The sequence below is a fragment of the Ambystoma mexicanum genome, chromosome 10 (genome assembly GCF_040938575.1).
Source record: "Ambystoma mexicanum isolate Mex_15411 chromosome 10, UKY_AmexF1_1, whole genome shotgun sequence".
Lineage (NCBI taxonomy): Eukaryota > Metazoa > Chordata > Amphibia > Caudata > Ambystomatidae > Ambystoma > Ambystoma mexicanum.
Genome location: NC_090932.1, coordinates 1,239,324,949 through 1,239,344,894, shown reverse-complemented (window position 1 = coordinate 1,239,344,894; position 19,946 = coordinate 1,239,324,949). Strand labels below are relative to the sequence as shown.

Sequence of the window (19,946 nt, the reverse complement as noted above, 5' to 3'; positions counted from 1 at the left end):
AGTAAATGTGGGTGGGGCGGTAGGCGCAGTGGGGCGTGGCATGGCAGGAGGCTTTTTCAACCCCCAATTTTTATTAAACACATGGAGAAAGAATACGTTTTTGAGGTGTAATGATTTTTATTTGTATTTCAAACTTAAATTTTGTGCTACACATTTTCCATTGTTATCATTTATTTCTATTTAGTTATTGCATATCCCCCCAAGACACCCACACCTCAAGCAAACACTATGCCCCAAGACACCCACCCCTCAACCAAACACTATGCTCCATGGTCCCCACCCCCCAACCAAACACTATGCCCCATGCCACCAAGCATGCACCATGCATACATACTCACACAGACCTCAACCCCTGCATACAAACTAACAAGTATACACCATGCACCCATACAGACCCAGACCCGAACCCCCACCCCCAACTCAGCACACAAGCATACACCATGCACCCATACAGACCCGAACCCCCCCGCCCCCAACTCAGCACACACTCGCAAGCATACACCATGCACCCATATAGACCCGAACCCCCACCACTAACTCAGCACACAAACTCACAAGCATACACCAATACAATATGCACCCATACAGACCCGAACCCCCACCCCCCAACTCAGCTCACAAGCATACACCAATACACTATGCACCCATACAGACCCGAACCCCCACCCCCAACTCCGCACACAAACCCACAAGCATACACCAATACACTATGCAACCATACAGACCCGAACTCCCACCCCCCAACTCGGCACACAAGCATACACCATGCACCCATACAAACCTGATCCACCCAACTCAGCACACAAACCCACAAGCATACACCCATACAGACCCGAACCCCCCACCCCAACTCAGCTCACAAGCATACACCATGCATCCATACAGACCTGAACCCCCCCCCCAACTCACCAAACAAACTCACAAGCATGCACCCATACAGACCCGGACCCCCCACCCCCGCATCTCACCATACACTGAACGTGCACACACTGAACATGCACACAACAACAAACTTTCAGGCAGACCCGACGCCACCCCCTGCCCCCAGCATCTCAACATACACTGCACTTGCACACAAACACATTCAGGCAGACCCGACACACACCCCACCCCTGCATCGCAACATACACTGAACTTGCACACAAACGTATTCAGGCAAACCCGACACACACCCCACACCCGCATCTCAACATACAAGCAGCACAAAGACCCGACACACACAAAAACAAACATCCCCCCTCCCAAAATAAATCTGTACTTACCGGACGACATGCTGGAAGGCAGGCTAGCTGGAACGCTGGCGAGGTCTTTTACTATGGCTGGCGTGGCGAAGGCTGAAATGCCTTCCGGCATCAAGCTTTACTGGCCACGCCAGCCGTAGTGCTGGCCACGCCAGCCGTAGTGCTGGCCCTCCATTGGTGCAGCACACACGCAGTACGTGGCTAGTAGGAGCTACGTGGTTCGTGTGCCTTGAGCCAATGAGGGCCAGTGTTTTGTCCGGCCCGGAAGATAACAAAGACTTTTCCTAATGGAGGGCGGCCGATGCTGCTTGCGGGCCGCCCTCCATTAGGAAAGCGTTTGTTGCTGGCGGGCCGGACAAAACAGCATGGCGGACCACAACTGGCCCGCGGGCCGTATGTTGTGCACCCATTGTCTAGAGGAAGGGATGGCCCATCTTGGTGTGGTTCTGAGAGGAAAGGATGGTGCACATGGGTGTGGGTCTGGAGGGAGGGATGGGGACATTGCTGTGTGTATGAAGGGAAGCATAGGACACATTGGTGTGCATCGGGAGGGATGGGGCACATTGGTGTGAGTCTGGAGGGAGGGATTGTGGTTCATTGGTCAGAGGACGGATAGGGGCATCTTTCTGTGTGGAGGAAGCATGGGCCATCATGGTATGGGTCTTGAGGAAGGGATTGGGCATCTTGGAGTCTGGATCGGAGGGGGCATTGTTGATCTGGAATGGAGGGACAGGGCATATGATGGGGTCATGTCAGGGAATGGTGGAGCATGTGGGTCGGCTGGAGCACTCTGGTGGGAAGGAAGGGGGCATCTGGGTGTGAATGGAGGGATGGGGTATGTTTGTCTGGAGAGAAGGATGTTGGTTTATTGGAGTGGTGGGAGCATGTGTTTGTCGAAGGGATGGGGTAATCGGGTGTGGGTATAGAGAGAGGGTGAATGCGCCATCTGAGTGTGAGTCTGGAGGTAGAGGTGAAGCATATGGGTTAGGCTCTGAGGGGTGGAGCATCTTGGTGTAGGTATGGAGGGACGCATGTTGGTGTCTTTGTGGGGGTTCGGATGGAGGGATGGTGGCATGTGGGTCAGGAGGGAGGTGGCATTTGAATCTGGAATGTGTGTTTTGAAGGCGAAATGGGCTATTTGAGTGTGAATGGTATCTGCTTGTGGGTGGGGGCATGAAGGATCATTAACAGCGGAGCAGCGGGAGGGAGAGCCGTGGGCCCGACCTCGGTTGCATCCCAGACGTGCACACCCACAGCCCGGGGCACCTCTCGCAGAGCGGTCCGGAGCGTGTGGTCAACCAGGAGCCAGGGATTCCCTTCCACCGGAAAGGGGTCCGCGTCCCAGCAGATGGCCGGGGATGCATGGCAGGGTTGGGTTAACCTCCTGGGGATGTCCCCAACCACGCACCGGAAAGGGAGCCCTGCGCAGCCCCCTCTCCTCACTGAGCCCGCCTCTGCGCTGGCCGGGGGGTGCGCACTCCTCTCTCTGACTTGCCAGCGGGTGGGCATTGGTGGACACACCCCGGTCAACAGGGAAGCCCCGAGTGGGGGCAGCCGGGAGTCGAGGGAAACCTGACTGCTCTCGAGGGGCGCCGCCCCAGGCAGACAGCGGCCCGGCACGCCAGGCATGAGCCCTGAGCCATGGTGCAGCTGGCTTACTCAACGATGGGCGCCAAGGTTCCAGCCGCCCACATGGCCAGGGCCGCTGGCACAGTGGGGGCCCTTCCCTCTTGCCCAGGTACCTGGAGCTGGGCCCCATGTGGCTGGGCTGGGGTTTGAAGACTCTAGCGGTTCCACCTGACCCCCTGTCTGTGCTGTGTCTGGCCTGCCTCGCTGTCTGTCTCCCAGCCCCCCCCAAAAGGGAAGCGGTAGGGGTCGGGGAAGGATGAGTGGATCGAGCCTGGTGGGCAGGTGGCGCAGCGGCCTACCTCCATCCCCCTGGGAAGTGCTGTGCTGCTGCAAGTGGTGGTCAGGCTTCCCAGGCTGAGCACCTGGATTTTTATTTTTTTAAACCACAATGATTGCGGCCGAGCTAGACAGGGTGCTGGGCTGTCCCGCCACAGGCGGCGCTGCCTCCCCCGACCACTCCTGCACCGGTAGGGTCAGGTCGACGTCTGGAACAAAAAGTTGCCTGTGACTCTTTTCGGTGGATCACTCGACTCGTGCATCGATGAAGAACGCAGCTAGCTGCGAGAATTAGTGTGAGTTGCAGGACACATTGATCAACACTTCGAACGCACCATGTGGCCCTGGGTTTTTCCTGGGGCTACGCCTGTCTGAGGGTCGCTTGTACATCAGTTGCCCTGGGGTTCCCTCCCAGGGGCGTAGCTGGGGCTGTCGCAGGGACCCCATTCCATTCATCCCCTAAGGTCCGACCCGGATCAGCACCGTCGCTGGATCCTTGGAACTGGCGCGCCAGCTCATCGCCGATGTGTTCTGGCCTCCCCAGTTTCCCCGCCTCATGCTGGTTTCGGGAGGGCCGGGTGGCTGGCGCGCCCTGGTTGTGGTGGCGGCGGCAGCAGGTTTTAAAAAAGCCTGGGGCACCTTCACCCTACCCCGGGGCACCTGGGCATGCTGTGTGTGGCTGTCTTTGGTGTCCCCCGGCTGCCAGCGCAGGATGACCATGGAGTGTGGACCTCATGACCATGTGGGCTTCGGTCGCAGATTGGGACAGAGCACACTTGCCTGCGCCAGCCAGAGGCACAGGGCTGGGGCAACCCCCTCCGTATGGGCCCGAGGCCAGCTGCCCTGAGTTTGTGCTCCCCGACCACAGCCTTAGATCAGACGTGGCGACCTGCTGAATTTAAGCAGAGGAAAAGAAACAAATCCCTCAGTAACGGGCAGTAAAAAGGGAAGAGCTCAGCGCCGAATCCCCATTCAGTGGCAGGTGTGGGAAATGTGGCGTACAGAATACCGACTCCACGGCATCGCTCAGGGGGCTCAAGTCCTTCTGATCGAGTCTCACCACGCAGGTGGTGTTAGGCCGATAGCGGCCTCTTGCACACCAGGATCAGGTCTTCTTGGAGTCAGGTTGCTTGGGAATGCAGCCCAAAGCTTGTGGTAAACTCGAGTTCAAGAGGGCATGAAACGATTGAGAGGTAAACTGGTGGGGTCTGTGCAGTCTGCCCACAGGATTCAACACAGCAGTTGGGTTGGTCACCTGGAATGGTGGGGGCCCTTGCGGGTCTGCGGCCCGGGTATATCCAGCCCCACCAGCATGCATTTCCTCTGTAGTGGTGCACCACGACCGGCTGGGAAGGCCCCAGGGGGCAGGGGGCTCTTCGCTGCAGCAGAGAGTGTTACAGCCCCCTGACAGAAGATTTTCTGTGTCCATGGGGCTGAGGGAGATAGACCACCACTGCGCCCTTATCCGGCAACCATCCTGGCCCCTCTTGGGGGTCGCTAGAGTGGCGACAGGAGATGGGGCTCCCAAAGCGACTGGTGGACTGCTCTCAATACGCCCCGACCACATCATGCTGCCGGGCAGGGAGGCCCACAAAGGGCACCAGGGGTCTGAGGTGATGACGGTTAACCACCCGACCTGTCTGGAAACACTGACCAAGGAGTATAACATGCACCGGAGTTAGAGGGCCGAATTAAACCATGTGATGTAATGATGTTGAGGTCCAGTGCTCGCCGATTGCAGTGGCATCCTGTCGCGGTGGGCCCTCCACCGTCCTGTCTCGCCCGCTCTGTCAGAGAGATGATGCATGAGCGTGTGTGATAGGACCCGAAAGATGGTGAACTCAGCCTGGTGGAGGTCCGTAGCGGTCCTGATGTGTAAGTCGATCATCCGACCTGGATATAGGGGCAAAAGACTGATTGAACTATATAGTAGCTGGTTCTCTCCGAAGTTTCCCTCAGGATAGCTGGCGCACAGAAACCCCAGTTTTATCTAGCAAAGCGAATGATTAGAGGTCTTGGGGCTAAAATTATCTCAACCTACTCTCAAACTTTAAATGGGCATGAAACCGGGCTCGCTGGCGTGGAGCCGGGTATTGTATGAAAGCGCTCAGTGGGCAACTATTGGTAAGCAGAACTGGCGCTGCGGGATGAACCGCACCCCCGGGTTAAGGCGCGTGATGTAGATGCTCATCAGACCCCAGAAACGTTGATGGTTGATGTAGACAGCTGGATGGTGGCCATGGAAGTCGGAATCCACTAAGGAGTGTGTAACAACTCACCTGCTGAATCAACTATCCCTGAAAATGGATGGCACTGGAGCGTCAGGCCCATACCGGCGCTGAGAGCCGCGGGGGCTTAGTTAGGCGAGTAGGAGGGCTGCTGCGGTACGCACAGAAGCTCGTGGCGAGGGCCCGGGTGGAGCCGCCGCAGGTGCAGATCTTGGTTGTAGTAGCAAATATTAAACGAGAACTTTGAAGGCTGAAGTGGAGAATGGTTCCATGTGAACAGAAGTTTAACATGGGTCAGTCAGTCCTAAGAGATGGGCGAGCGCCGTTCGGAAGGGATGGGCTATGGCCTCCGTTGCCCTGAGCCGATCGAAAGGGAGTCGGGTTCAGATCCCCGAACCCAGAGTGGCAGGGACGGGCGCCCCTGCGGCATCCAGTGCGGTAACGCAAATAATCCCCTAGAAGCCGGCGGCAGCCGCAGGGAGAGTTATTTTCTTTGTGAATGGCAGGGCACCCTGGAATGGGTTTGCCCCGAGTTAGGGGCCCGAGCCTTGGAAAGCGTCACGGTTCTGGCAGCATCCGGTGAGCTCTGGCTGGTCCTTGAAAATCTGGGTGAGATGTTGTTAATCTCACGCCAGGCCATACCCTGTTAAACGAATCTTCACGAGATCGTGAGTTACCTCTGCTTCCTGTAGACCGTGGAGTTGAGGTTGCCAGTATGTCGATGTATGATGGCCGATGAATGGGTAACGCGAGGAATTAGCCCAATCCCCTCCTGGCGATATAACACAGGACGGCACTGAACCAACTCCCAACGCCACGGGTGGCACTTCTCAGAATTTGCGTGACGTCGGGACAGTGTTTCCACTGGCTGAGAAGGCTTGATGAAATCACCGATGATAACAGGACTGAACTCAGGAACTTCCAAAAGGCAGTAAGGCACAGGTACCGGCAGGGCACAAGACAGACAAAGGAAGGCAAACTGCAAGAAGGGCAGAACTGACAGGAGGGTCCCTACTACAACTAGGAACCCAGACAGAACCTACTCTACCCTAAACCAGGGGCAAGGTATCAGAAATAAGGAGCAGAAAGAGTAGGAGGACCAGGGAGCAAGACTGGAATAAGGAAATGAGGCAGGACTAGGCAGAAAAGGTTAGAACAGGAAACTGGAGGGCTGAACAACAAGCGCCAGGACTCCAGCAGCGCATACACAGTAACAACCGCGTTGAGACGCGTTGTCCCTGTGTATGCGGTGCTCTTTTATGGCCCGGGGTCAAAGCGAGGCTTGGAACGCATGTTCCGACACTGCGAATGCGCGGGACGTCGAAACACTGACGATCCGCGCATGCGCAGATCCTCGCAAGATGGCGGCGTCCACGGCGCCCATCCGAACCGCGGGTCGGCGTGAGGAGAGACGCCACCGCGGGTACAGTCTCCACGAAGGAGGAGACCGCTGCGGCCGTGGGCCAGGAACCCCAGGACAGGTAAGTGGCGCCCGCGAGCGAGCGCGCGGCGTGACATACCCATATCCGCAGCAGGTCTCTGGCATGTCAGAACAATGTAGGTACGAGAAGTCGGCAAGTTAGATCCGTAACTTTGGGATAAGGATTGGCTGGGGCGCGAAGCAGGGCTGGGTGCGTGCCATGGCTGGATGAGGCATCTTTTCCCCCCAGGGGGCAGCTCTGCCTCTGGATGCGAGCCGGGCCCTTCCTGTGGGGCTCTCGCTTCTGGCTCCAAGCGCCCGGCACCTGCTGGGCATGACCCGCTCCGGGGACAGTGGCAGGTGTGGAGTTTGACTGGGGTGGTACACCTGTCAAAGGATAACGCAGGTGTCATAGGGTGAACTCGGGAAGGACAGAAACCTCCCGCGGAGCAGAAGGGCAAAAGCTAGCTTGATCTCGATTTTTCAGTCTGAATATAGACCGTGAAAGCAGGGCTTCACGATCGTGCTGACTTTTTGGGTTTCAAGCAGGAGGTGTCAGAAAAGTTACCACAGGGATAACTGGCTTGTTGTAGCCAAGCTTTCATAGCGACGTCGCTTTTTGATCCTTCGATGTCGACTCTTCTTATCATTGTGAAACAGAATCCACCAAGCATTGGATTGTTCACCCACTAATAGGGAACGTGGGATGGATTTAGACCATTGTGAGACAGGTTCGTTTTACCCTACTGATGATGTGTTGTTGCAATAGTAATCCTGCTCAGTTTCAGACATTTGGTGTGCGTGCTTGGCTGAGGAGCCAATGGGGTGAAGCTACCATCTGTGGGATTATGACTGAACGCCTCTAAGTCAGAAATCCCCCCCCCCCGCCAAGACCGTGATACTGCAGCGCTGTTGAGCATCGTTTGGCTTAGGATAGCCGGCCTCTGGGCTCGTGTGTAGAGCCGCTCGCCTCGGGGCCTTGAGTGTGGACAGAAAGGGGCCACCTCTCGCACCTGTAGTGCACCGCATGTTCGTGGGGAATCTATGCTAAATCATTTGTAGACAGTCTGATTCTGGTTCAGGGTTTCGTAAGTAGCAGAGCAGCTACCTCGCTGCAATCTATTGGAAGTCATCCTCTGAGCCAAGCTTTTGTCGCAACTCCGGCACCGCCGCCAAGTTTCTCCATCCTTCCTCCTGGGGCCCGCGGGGCGCACCGGAAAATACCCATCCTAGGTGCGCACACGTGGGGGTGTGCGGGCTGGGTGGTGAGCACTCTTCTCACCTTTCCTGGTCAGCCTTGCAGACCACATGGCCTTGGGTCCAGGCCTTCGAGGTGGTGCCTTAAACCCCCGGACAGGGCAGTGGAAGAGGGGGTGCAAGCCACCCCAGGGCGCGGGGTGGTACCTAAAGCCTGTGCCCCTAGACCAGAGGTCTTCAAACTGTGGGGTGCGCCCCCCCAGTGGGGCGTGGCCGCCTCCTAGGGGGGGCGCCAGAGCCCAGCATGAAATGTGTGTTTAAAAAAAAAAATATATATATATATTTTTTTTTTAGATTGGAGGAAATGGGAGGGGGAAGATCACATGGACCATAAAACGGTCTTAGGTGCCAATGAAAAAATGGCCAGCAGTTGCAAATGGATATTCAATCCTTTAGTCACAGACTGAATAGTACCCAAGGGGTTGTTTTTTATTCAAATGTAAACAAATTGTGATATTTAAAGAATATTTATTCAGCAACAATGGTCAAAACTACTAGCTGCATAGTGAAGCAACTCCTCAAACTGGCCCACATTGGCCAAAAAAGTGGCCCATTTTGATTGGCCTACACTAGCATTTTGCATTTTCGGTACAGTCATCGCCCTATTGCCCTATAGGCCAGTCCAAGCCTCCCGACTCATCCATAATGGGTGAGGAGGCATCCACCCACTGGCCACTTCACCCATTATGAAGGAGCCGAGGAGCCAGCGCAGTGAAACACTGAGCACTCCCTCAGCTGCTTTTTCCAGCTGAGGGAGTGCTCCTGGGCCAGCTGAACTGTCAAAGGGAAACACTGTTTGCCTTTGACAGTTAATTTCCCCAGCCGCACATGACCACTGAGCCATGCAACGTTGTGGGTGTTTTGCTTCGCCAGCCTTGCATAGCTCATTGGAAATGCTGGCTGGGGCACTGCATGTATGTATGTGCGAGGGGGTGCTCCTGCGCCTCCTCGCACATACGGGCAGAGCAACCTGGAGCGGGGCATTATAGCAACCACGCTCCGGCCCCTGCAGAAGGTACGTTTATGGCGATTTATTTTTTTATTTAAATGTGTATGGATGTGTGTATGTTTGTGTTATGGGACTGTGGTGGGAGCAGGATGGGCGGCAGCACTGGGATAGTGGTGGGAGTAGGGTGGGGGAAAGCCCAGGGTCTGTACTGGGAGTAGGGTGCGGTGACGGCACGCAAAAGTTCATAGCGATTTCTACATACTGTCCATCCAGCACTTTTAGGGGGGCCCGGCCTGCCTAAACTTGGCTCAGGGGGGGCCCGAGCCAAAAAAGTTTGAAGACCACTGCCCTAGACGGTGGGGTCGGGGCAGGCCAGGCCGGCCGCTGGGCCAACTGGCATGGTAGTAGGCCCAGATGGCCCAAGTTGTGGCTGGCGGACCAGATGGCACGAGTTGCGGCTGACTCCTGCAATTGTCTCTGGTCAGGTTCCGTAAGCTTAATAGTCGGCGTGGAAGAGTCTCCCCGGCCCGAGTGCATGGAGGTGGTGTCTTAAGCCCAGGGCGGGGAAGAGAGGAAGCAGCTTAAGCACCCACCCCAGAGCACGGGGGTGGTACTTTAAGCCTGTTCCCCTGTACGGTGGGGTCAGGCACGGCCGCCGGGCCATCTGGCCCTGGGAGTATGCCAAGATGGCCCGAGTTGTGGTTTGCCGCGGCTGACTCCTGCATTTGTCTCCGGTTGGCATGGAAGTGCCACCCTGCAGCCTGCAGGGCAGCCGCGGCGCAATTACCGGCTTCAGTTCAATGGCATTCGTGGGTTGGTCCCGGTCCTCGTGCAAGTATCAACCGCGTGTGGTCAGGACCAAGACGAGGTGCGGGTGTCAATGGGCGCCCTGAGCGGGTCTCTTTCCTCCGCGTGGGGGTAAATGCGCTCGCAGTGGCCGGCCCTGAATTCCAGAGTGTTTGTGGAAAGGAAAGGCTCTAATCTGGTGGGAGAAGCTCTGAGGGGGGCCCGGCCAGAGCTCCAGGGTGAAAGCGCCCAAATCCAGTGGTAGTCGCAGGGTTGACTGTCCCCAAGCCCGGTGGTGATCGTGGGGAGCCCTGTCCCTCCATGGAGGGTAAAGCTCTAATGTGGCGGGAGAAACTCTAAGGCAGCCCGGGCCAGAGCTCCAGAGTGGCCAGGGCTGCTGCCCCCACTGGCCTTGGGTGCCAGCCTTGTGCGTGTGGGTCGAGAGCCCCCAAGCCTTGTGGCAGTCACGGGGAGCTCCAGAGGGAGAAGCTCTAAAGGTGCCCTGCTAAAGCTCCAGGCTGGCTGGGGGGTGCTGGTCCCCCCAAGCACCCAGCCTTGGGTACATGTCTCACATGTGGGTCGGCTGTCCCTCCCCAGAGGGATAAGCTCCAAGGTGGATGAAAAACCTCTTACGTGGGGGGGCGGGGCTCTAAGGTGGCCTGGCCAGAGCTCGAGGATGACGATTGGTGCTGGCCCATGCCTTTGGGCACCTGCTGGTCCCCTGCCCTTTGTCAGGCGGGGGGGGGGCAAAGGCCCTTCCTGTCCAGGCCCATTGGAATGCATTGACCTACCAGATGGCTGCTCTCTGAGCCTGTCCATCTGGTTATTGGCCAGGGGTATGTCTGCAAGGACCAGCTGGCTGGGCTGCTCTGGAAGTCCTGATGGGCGTCAGTTTGACATTTCTCTCCATTTGGGTCTATAAGGTGCCCAATGCTTTTGCCGAGAGGTCCCACTCTGGGTACACAGATGACAAAGCTTAGTCAACTTCCCCTGGATTACTATAGACTGGGTGAGCGGCACCTGTCTGCGCTCCTCTTGGTTCTCGCTGCTCAACCGGGCTCCATAGTGAAACCACAACACCTTCCCGGGCCGGCCGCAGAGACTGGCCTGCTGGGGGTGCTCTTCCGAGCACTCCATGGGATCGATTTGGTGTACTTGGTCCGTCTAGGTTTGGACTGCTTGGCCAACCTCGGCTGTTTCAAGCAATTTGCTTCCACCCGCCTTGAGAAGGTGTCAAGGGTGTGCTTCCCTCGGGGAGGGCCCCCTCATGTGGGCAGCTCTAGAGCGAAGGCCGAGCAGCCGGGCAACTCCCCAGTGGTCAGATCAGACGGGATCCCCTTGCAAGCCACAACGTGGCCCCTCCTCCACCAAGCACGTTTCTCCAGCAGTTCGGAACACACGTTGGCTGCTGACCCACTCTGTCGCCATACCAGTGGCAGCGTGCTGGCGAACCCCCCCTTCCGGTTCAAGTTGTGCCTGGGCCTGGCCTCTCCCTGTCACGACCCACCTCTTAAAATCCCCCCGGCAGGCCCATAAACCAGGAGGGGTCCCGACTCGGGGCCCCCACCAAGCTGAAGCATCCTTTGCCCCGGCCCTCTTGGGGCCAGTCCTGGCGCCTTTGGCGCCAGGCTCATACTTAATAAGGACTGTGCTTGGGAACTACCTTACTTGATGCCAGTCAACATGGAGGTATCCACATAGCTTGGTTCCTTGGAACCAAGCTATGCGGTATAGTGTTTTGGGTGTGGTAGCCTAGGGACTACTTTACCTGGACTACTTTTCCTGAGGCTATTTAAACCACGCCCGATTTAGAGAACACGCTTTGCGTTACTCTGCAGTCCTGCAGCGTGACGCTCATCGTGTCCAGCAGCATCTGCGAACCAGGAAAGAACCGCACCTGAAACACAAAGAAACATCGTTATTCGCAGCAGCTTACCTGTGATTCCACCGCTAGCTGCCCTCTGCTCCTGCAAACAACATCCACGGAACAGTGAGCCTCCCGAATCGTCGGACCTGCAAAAGGAGGAAAAACAAGACATTAGACTTTTACAATTGCACCGGCGGCTTACCTCTCGAGTTGCCCATCGGCCAGCACCGCCTAGGAACTTCTTGCTCTGGTGAGCACCACAACCTACGGGAACAAAGGACAAACAGGTTAGCAAAGGCAAGGCATTTGAGCGCTGTAACCATAATCACCCGTCGGTGATCCCGAATTCAACAAACGTCCCACCACGAACTCCCGTGCAGCTGAGGAGAGAGAAAAGACATTATTAGAAAAGGCAAGGCATCTTAGCACCGCGCACAAGCGCCTACTTACTGCATCAAGGCGCTCGCAAACACCATCATCACCTGCCGGCGATTCCAAACTCCCACCGTGAACTTTCGTGCATCTAAGGAGAGAGAAAAGACATTAGTGCAAGAAAGGCTTACAGTATACCAGTAATAAGACCTTCCTGAAAGACTTCAAGGGGTGCATCAGTGAAGTAACTAGATCACTCACCCCCACAAGGACAACGCGCCCCCTGCCAAGAAGGCAGGACGGAGAGCACGCCAAAACAGATAACAAGGTGAGGAAAGGTCCGGGGAGGGGGCTGCGGGCATACCGGATGTTGGAAGGCTCTCACCCCAGTTGGCCAGTATTGAACATTTCCCACCTGTTTTCCAGGCAGAACTTCCCCGCTGATAATACCAGGAAGCGGCTGAGAAGGGTACCAGAGTCCCCGCAAGTGAGTGGCGTCCCTGTGGATACCAGGTGAGCGTAACACTCCCTCCCACCCTGTGGCATGGTGGAACAGGCCTGGCCGCCGGCGCTCGCGTGACCAACCTGTCCACCCGACCTGCACACGTCTAGGGATGTTCTTTGGTGCTCGGGTCCTGCAGACAGCGAAGGTTGGCTCTGAGGCAGTCGCGCAGCTCCCCCGTTGCCACCGTTCTCCGTCCATCCGATCCTGCCAGTAGCATATGCGTGTCTCAAAGATTAAGCCATGCATGTGTAAATACAAACTACTGGTACAGTGAAACTGCAAATGGCTCATTAAATCAGTTATTGTTGCATTGATCGCTCCATCTGTTACTTGGATAACTGTGGTAATACTAGAGCTAATACATGCCGATGACCGTGGACCTCTCGGGATGCGTGCATTTATCAGACCAAGACCAATCCGGGCTCGCCCGGCCGCTTTGGTGACTCTAGATAATCTCAGGCCAATCGCACATCCATGTGACCGCGACAATGCTTTCAGATGTCTGCCCCACTTTCGATGGTACTTTCTGTGCCTACCATATTGACCACGGGTAATGGGGAATCGGGGTTTGATTCTGGAGAGAGAGCCTGAGAAACGGCTACCATATCAATGAATGCAGCAGGCGCCCAAATTACCCAATCCCGACTCCGGGAGGGAGTGACGAAAAATAACAATACAGTACTCTTTCGAGGCACTGTAATTGGAACGAGTACACTTTAAATCCTTTAACGAGTACCCATTGGAGGGCAAGTCTAGTGCCAGCAGCCGTGGTAATTCCAGCTCCAATCGCATATATTAAAGTTGCTGCAGTTAAAAAGCTCGTAGTTTGATCTTGGGACCGAGTTGGCGGTCCGCCGCGAGGCAAGCTACCACTACCTGTCCCAGACCCTGCCTCTTGGCGCCCCCTTGATGCTCTTGACTGAGTGTCCTGGGGGTCTGAAGCGTTTACTTTGAAAAAAGTACAGTGTTCAAAGCAGGCTGGTTGCCTGAATACTTAAGCTAGGAATAATGGAATAGGACACTGGTTCTGTTTTGTTTTGGAACTGGGGCCGTGATTAAGAGGGACGGCCAGGGGCATTCATATAGTGCCGCTAGATGCGACATCCTTGGACCAGCGCAAGGCGAACCAAAGTGAAAGCATTAGCCAACAATGTTTTCATTAATCTACTGTCGTAGTTCCAAACATAAACTATGCCGATTAGCGGTCTGGCTGTGTTATTCCCATGACCAGCCGAGCAGCTTCCGGGAAACCAAAGTCTTTGGGTTCTGGGGGGGAGGAGTATGGTTGCAAAGCTGAAACTTAAAGGAATTGATGGAAGGGCACCACCAGGAGTAGAGCCTGCGTCTTGAAACCTCACCCGGCCCGGACACGGAAAAGATTGACAGATAGATAGCTCTTTCTTGATTCTGTGGGTGTTGGTGCATGGCCGTTCTTAGTTGGTGGAGCGATTTGTCTGGTTAAATCCGATAACGAACAAGACTCCTCCATGCTAACTAATTATTTGCCATGAACGAGCGGGTCATAAGCTTGCGTTGATTAACTCCTTGCCCTTTGTACATACCGCCTGTCGCTACTACAGATTGGATCGTTTAGTGAGGTCCTCGGATCGGCGAGAGGATGATCAAACTTGACTATCTAGAGGAAGTCATACGGGTTGGGTTAACCTGCTGGGGACGTTCTGCCACCGGAGAGAGGGAGCACCGGGTGACCCCCATCCTCTCCTCACTGAGCGGCTCCTGAGCCGCCAGGCGTGGGCGCTCCCCTCCACCCTGACCCACCAGCAGACGGATGTTGGTAAGTGCACCCCAGTCGGCAGGGAAGTCCAGAGTGGGAGTAGCTGGGAGCTGAGGGAAGCACAGCCGTTCTCGAGGTGGACAGGGGCCCGGCGAGCCCCGAGCCATGGTGCACGCGGGTGTCTAGGTTCCCGCCGCCCACATCCGTGGGCGAGTGATGGCCAGGTCTGCTGGGGCAGCGGGCAACCTTCCCTCTTGCCCAGGTCCATGGAGCTCAGCCCCGTGTGGGGGTTTGGAGACTCTAGACTCGGGGAGCTGGGCTGTCCGCCACGGCGGGCGGTACAGGCGGCGCTGTCCTCCCACCCCCCCACCTGGCCTCTCTTCGTCCCATTTTGCTTCTTCAATTTCTCTTTTTTTTTAAAAAAAATGTTATTGCCATTTTAAAGATTTGAACACTAACAATCCCCTTCCCCGCCTGACAACTCAAACCCCCCCCCCCCCCATGGATGACTGCACTGCATATCTTCTGAGGCGAATGTACATGGCATAACAGGTCATTGTCTATAGTATATCCAATAGTCTTAGTCACTGAAGGCACCATTGTTCACTGTAGTCTTTGTGCAGGAGGTTCAAGATGGCGTCCCACTCGTTCATGATTATAGCGTAATCCCCTCGGATAGTGAATGTTACCCATTCCAGTGAAGTGTAATGCCACATTTTTGCTATCCATTCCTGTTCGCTGGGGATCGTGGTTTATTTCCACTTTTGCGCAATTAGGGAGAGGGCTGCCATGCTTGGGACCATATATGCTTTCCTCTGTTGTTTAGTCGGGAGTGTGTCCAGCATGTCACTCGGGCCCAGCATAGCTTCTCCATTTTCTGTCCATATTTGGGGACCAAAGATGGCTTTCATTTCTTTGGTGACCACTTCCCAGAACGGTTTTAGGATGGGGCAGGACCACCACTCATGGAGCCACGTGCCTACTTCTTTGCAGCCCCGCCAACACATCTGTGATACTGAGGGGTATATTTTATGTAGCTTCTCTGGTGTTAGCTGCCACTGCACTAGTATACTGGTCCACGTTTCCCTGATCTGCACCCCTCTCATCAATTTGGGGATTCGCTGCCACACTTCCCACCACTGTTCTTCGGAGATCAGGAGGGGCAGCGTGACTGCCCTTTGTTCCATATAGGGCCACTGGACCTGTGCATCTGGCATGGTGAATAATTTGTATGTTTTACTAATCATTTGTCTATCACCGGAATTTGTTAGCAAGTACCTTTCTAGCAGAGTTAATTCTCTGGTGATGGATTGTTTCATATCTCGAGAAGAGAGCCAGTGCCGCAGTTCAGCATAGCGATACCTGTCCTCCTCCCCCAAACCCATGGTTTGTTTGCAGAGCTGGAATGACTTAACCTCCTGTCCCTCCATGTCCCTTGCGCGAATGCTGCCTGCTTCCTCCCACCTGGCATATGCTCCTTTCTCTAGCCCTGGGTTAAACTGTGGGTTGCGGAATAGGGGAGTGAACGGAGATGGGTAGGACATGATCTTTGCTTTTTTAACCATAGCATCCCATGTATCCCCCACAGGGGCTGTAATTCGGCTTCTGTGCGTGTTGGGGGGGGGGAGTGGGTGGCCTGTCCGCTCTTGGGCACCACAGGACCTCATCTAGGGGCCTTTCCCACCACTGCCCTATCAGATGCTGTTGGGATTCCCATTGAACCAGTTTCGGATGACCCTCAATTGAGCTGCTCGTTGGTAGTACATTTTGAAAGTTCGGAGCTCCCATTTCCTGTGGGAGTGACCATGACTCTCAAGGCCACCCTCTGTCTTTTCCTTGCCAGATGTAGTTACGTACTAGTTTATTCAGGGTTTTGAAGAATTTCTGGGGGATCGCCGGGGGTTGAAAGTAAAATAGCGCTCTGGGGAAAATTATCATTTAAATGACATCGATGCGGCCCATCCATGATATGTTAAGGAGCCTCCTCTCTCCCAGCTAGGTCTGGATAGTTTCCAACAGGTGGGGATAGTTTGCTTGGTACATATCCTCTAGGGTACTGGTTATTGTCACCCCCAGGCATCGAAGGGATCCCTCTGCTCGTGCGAATTTCCCTGCATCTGATGTTTCTGAGGGCGTGCCTTCTTGTAGCACCATTAGTTCGGATTTTTGGTTGTTGGTCTTCAGGTCTGCCACTCTGCCAAATTCCCCTAGGAGTGCTGTTAACCTCCGGAGGGAAGTGTCCCTGTCTGTCAGCACGACTAGGTCGTCGGCAAAGGCCAGTGCCTTATGGTCTTCCCCACCAAATGTAATCCCTTTTATTCCCCTCTTCTGTCTAATTCTAGCTAGGAAGGGTTTTCAGAAAGTTGTGTACAGGAATGGTGACGTGGGCAGCCCTGCTTAGTACCGCTAGTTATCCTTATCGCCTAGGAGGCATGCCCATTGGTAGCCAGCCTGATAAGTGGTGCTCCTTAGTTGGCTTTGACCAGGTGGAGAAGGCCCAGGTCAAACCCCATAACCACCATGGTAGCAAACAAGAATGACTGTTTGACTCAGTCGAATGCCTTCTCTACATCTAGTGCTAACACCCCCTGCCCTCAGGACTGCCCTGTTTGACTTCTCTATCAGGTGGGATATTCGCCTAATGTTGTCCAACGTTTGTCTCCCCTTGACAAAGCCTGCTTGATCTGGGTGGATCAGGTCGGTCATCGCTTTATCCATTCTAGATGCTAGAATTTTTGTAAAGATTTTGGCATCAAGGTTTATTAGGGCAGTAGGGCGGTAGGAGCTACAGAGGGTTTGTATCTGGTTTGGCTTAGGGAAGAGGATTACCTTGGGTTCCTCCATGGACTGGGAGATGCGGCCCGTATCGGAGAACGAGTTGAACAGGGATGTCATTAGCGGGACTAATGTGATATGGAATGCTTTATAGAATGTGGCGGGGTACCCGTCCGGGCCTGGGGCTTTATTTGGTTGTAGCGATTGAATCACCTCACGCACCTCGTCTTAAGTAATCGTCCCTTCTAAAGCGTCACGCTGGCTCTGTTCTAATCTTTTTAGCCAGCAAGATTTTAAGAAGGCCTTTTGGAGGTAACTCTCTGGTGCCTCCGTAGACTAGAGGCTCGTATAGAACTCTGTGAACGCCTGCAGGATCTCTTCTGTACGTGTGGTTTCCTGTCCCTCCACCATCTGAATGTGGCATATTGTACCTGCCGCCTCCTTCTGCTTAACCTACCTGACTAAGAGCCAGCCTGTCTTATTTGCCTGGTGGTAATACTTCTGGCTCAAGAATAGGAGCAATTTTACTGCTTGTTTAGCTAGAAGGATATTGATTTGCCCTTTGATATGCCTATACTCCCTCCTGAATATCACCCCCCCTATCGTTCTCCATTACCCCTGTTCTCAGTCCACCTGGAGGGCCTTCTCCTGTTTGGCTCAAGATGCCTGCTATGAGCATCCCCCGCATGGTTGCCTTGAAGGCGTTCCATGCTATATGTTCCTGCCCCTCCGGGGTCTTAATTTCCCCAAAGAAGTTGCGGATGGACTTGTGTATCTCGTCGCAAATTACTGCATCTCTCAGCAGATGTCAGTGGAACCGCCACTTCCAGAGGCCTCCCCCCTCCCCCTTCCCATTGCATTTCTAGCTGCAGGGGAGTGTGGTTGGGCAGGGCTATGGTTTCCCATTCTATGATCCGTACTTGGCAAAGCAGTGTCACCGAAACCCATATGTAATCAATTCTTGAGAATGTTCGGTGCACATGTGAGTAGTAAGTATACCCCTTGGAGTCCCCTTTTAGTTCATGCCATGTATTTGCTAATGACATTCTGTTATGCTAGCCTGTAGTTTACTAGAAGGGCCTTTAGATGCGGGTGTCCTGTCCGTGGATGGGCGCCATGCCAAGTTAAAATCCCCTGTCAGTATTCAAGGGCTCGTTGTTAACTGGTCTAGCTTCTCCAAAACCCCCTGCAAGTATTTGTCCTGCCCTCAGTTGGGGGCGTACACTGTGGCGATTGTGAGAAGCCACCCCCCATTGTAGCTGGACGAAGAGGAATCTACCTTCCTTGTCAGCTTTTGTGCCTATTATTTCGATGTCAGGTCGGTGTCTAAACGCTACGAGGACCCCTCAAGTTTTGCTCTTGTCGTTGGCCTGCAGAACCTGGGGGTACCCTCTCAACTTCATTCTGTGTCTGTCTTGCTTATGGATATGGGTCTCCTGGAGCGTTGCAATGTCGGGCATGGTATCCTGGAGGAGTTCTCCAGTTTCGTCTCTTTAGTCCTCTAACATTGAGTTTTAGTATTTGGATCCCTACCCATACCCCGTTACATCCTGAGAGTAACCATGTCGAAGCGATCCCCTTCGATTTAAGCCCTCCACCCTCCCTCTCGCCCCCTCCGGCTGGACTCTGCTCAACTTCCCCTGGCTGTAACATCTCCCCATCCGACTGGACTCGGCTCAACTTTCCCCAGACCGTAATGTCGTCCTAGGTTTCTAGATCTCGTTCCCATCTGAGAATAACTGTACGGGGAGAGCTATTCCTCTGCTCTTCCCCTGTTTCCAAGATCCGTCAGCGCCCTCCGGACCTCCACCCCCCCCCCCCGTCTCCCAGAGCCGACCCTTAGGCTGACATTACCCATGTAACCCCACCGGCTCTTAACCCTTGTCTCGTGATCCCCACCGCTGCTGTTAAGTAGACAGCCTATTCGGCCTGGGGCTTCGGTTGCTGCAACCTCCACCTCCTCGGGCCCCGCAATTGTTTGCGTCTTGTCTTTGACCTCTCTACACTTCTCCACTCCCATGGCTTCTCTTGGTGGCCTGCATGTTCTGACCTCCTATTATGACCTCCCCCTGCATCCCCTTCTTCTTCAATATTCAGGATCTTTCTTGGGTCCCTCATCCAACGTAGTGATGTGGTGCTGGCGCCCTGCCCACTTGAAGACCATTCCAAAGGGGAATGTCCACCTGGATCTTATCTGGGCTTTGGTGACCGGGCCCATTTTCCTCCTCATTGTTAGTATGGATTTGGCCAGGTCCTGGAAAAGTTCTATGACAGCGCTGTTCACTTTTATCAGGGTTGCTTTCCTCGCCGCTTGGAGGATCCATTTGTTTTGGTTGTATCCCTGTAAAGCCATCGCCACTTCTCTTGGCCTGGCCCCGGGTTCTTCTCGCTGTGGACCTTCTATCTATGAGAATTTCTTCCACAGCCATGTCCAGCAAATCTTTGAACATGTACTGCATTGTTTCCCTGATGTCGGCATCGCACACATTTTCTGGCAGCCCCTTCACCCTGATGTTGGACCTTCCCGAGCGGTTCTCCAAGTCCTTGGCTTGGCGCTTCAGGTTGTGTCGCTACCGCCTGCTGCTTCGCTAATACATCTGTCTTCTGGGTGTTTTCAGTGAGTATTTGAATGGCGTTTTCATTTGTATCAATTCAACTGTCGCCTTTGATTTCCTGCAGGGATTGTGCAAGTTCTGTGCGCATTAGGCTTCATTATGTCTGAAGGGTAGCTGTCATTTGGTCACTGAATGCCTTAAAGCACTGTTGCAGCACCTTTCTCGTGACCTCTTGCCCCTGTGGTTCCTCTGACTGCTGCCTCTCTGTCACCGCTGGATCCTCTTCCTCCGTGGCTTCCCCTCATTTCTCCATAGCTTTTGGAGGGTCCCTTCCTGTTTTCTTGAGATCTT

The 19,946-nt window shown here is 54.7% G+C and overlaps 1 protein-coding gene and 1 non-coding gene across 3 annotated transcripts in view; both read left to right on the top strand.

The window, feature by feature from the left end:
• Nucleotides 1-19,946, top strand: part of RNFT2 (ring finger protein, transmembrane 2) — a 594,232-nt gene that overhangs the window by 3,970 nt on the left and 570,316 nt on the right. The window lies entirely within an intron of this gene.
• On the top strand, nucleotides 3,377-3,527 carry LOC138496172 (5.8S ribosomal RNA). The gene has a single exon (XR_011277726.1). It is a non-coding gene; the product is annotated as a 5.8S ribosomal RNA (ribosomal RNA).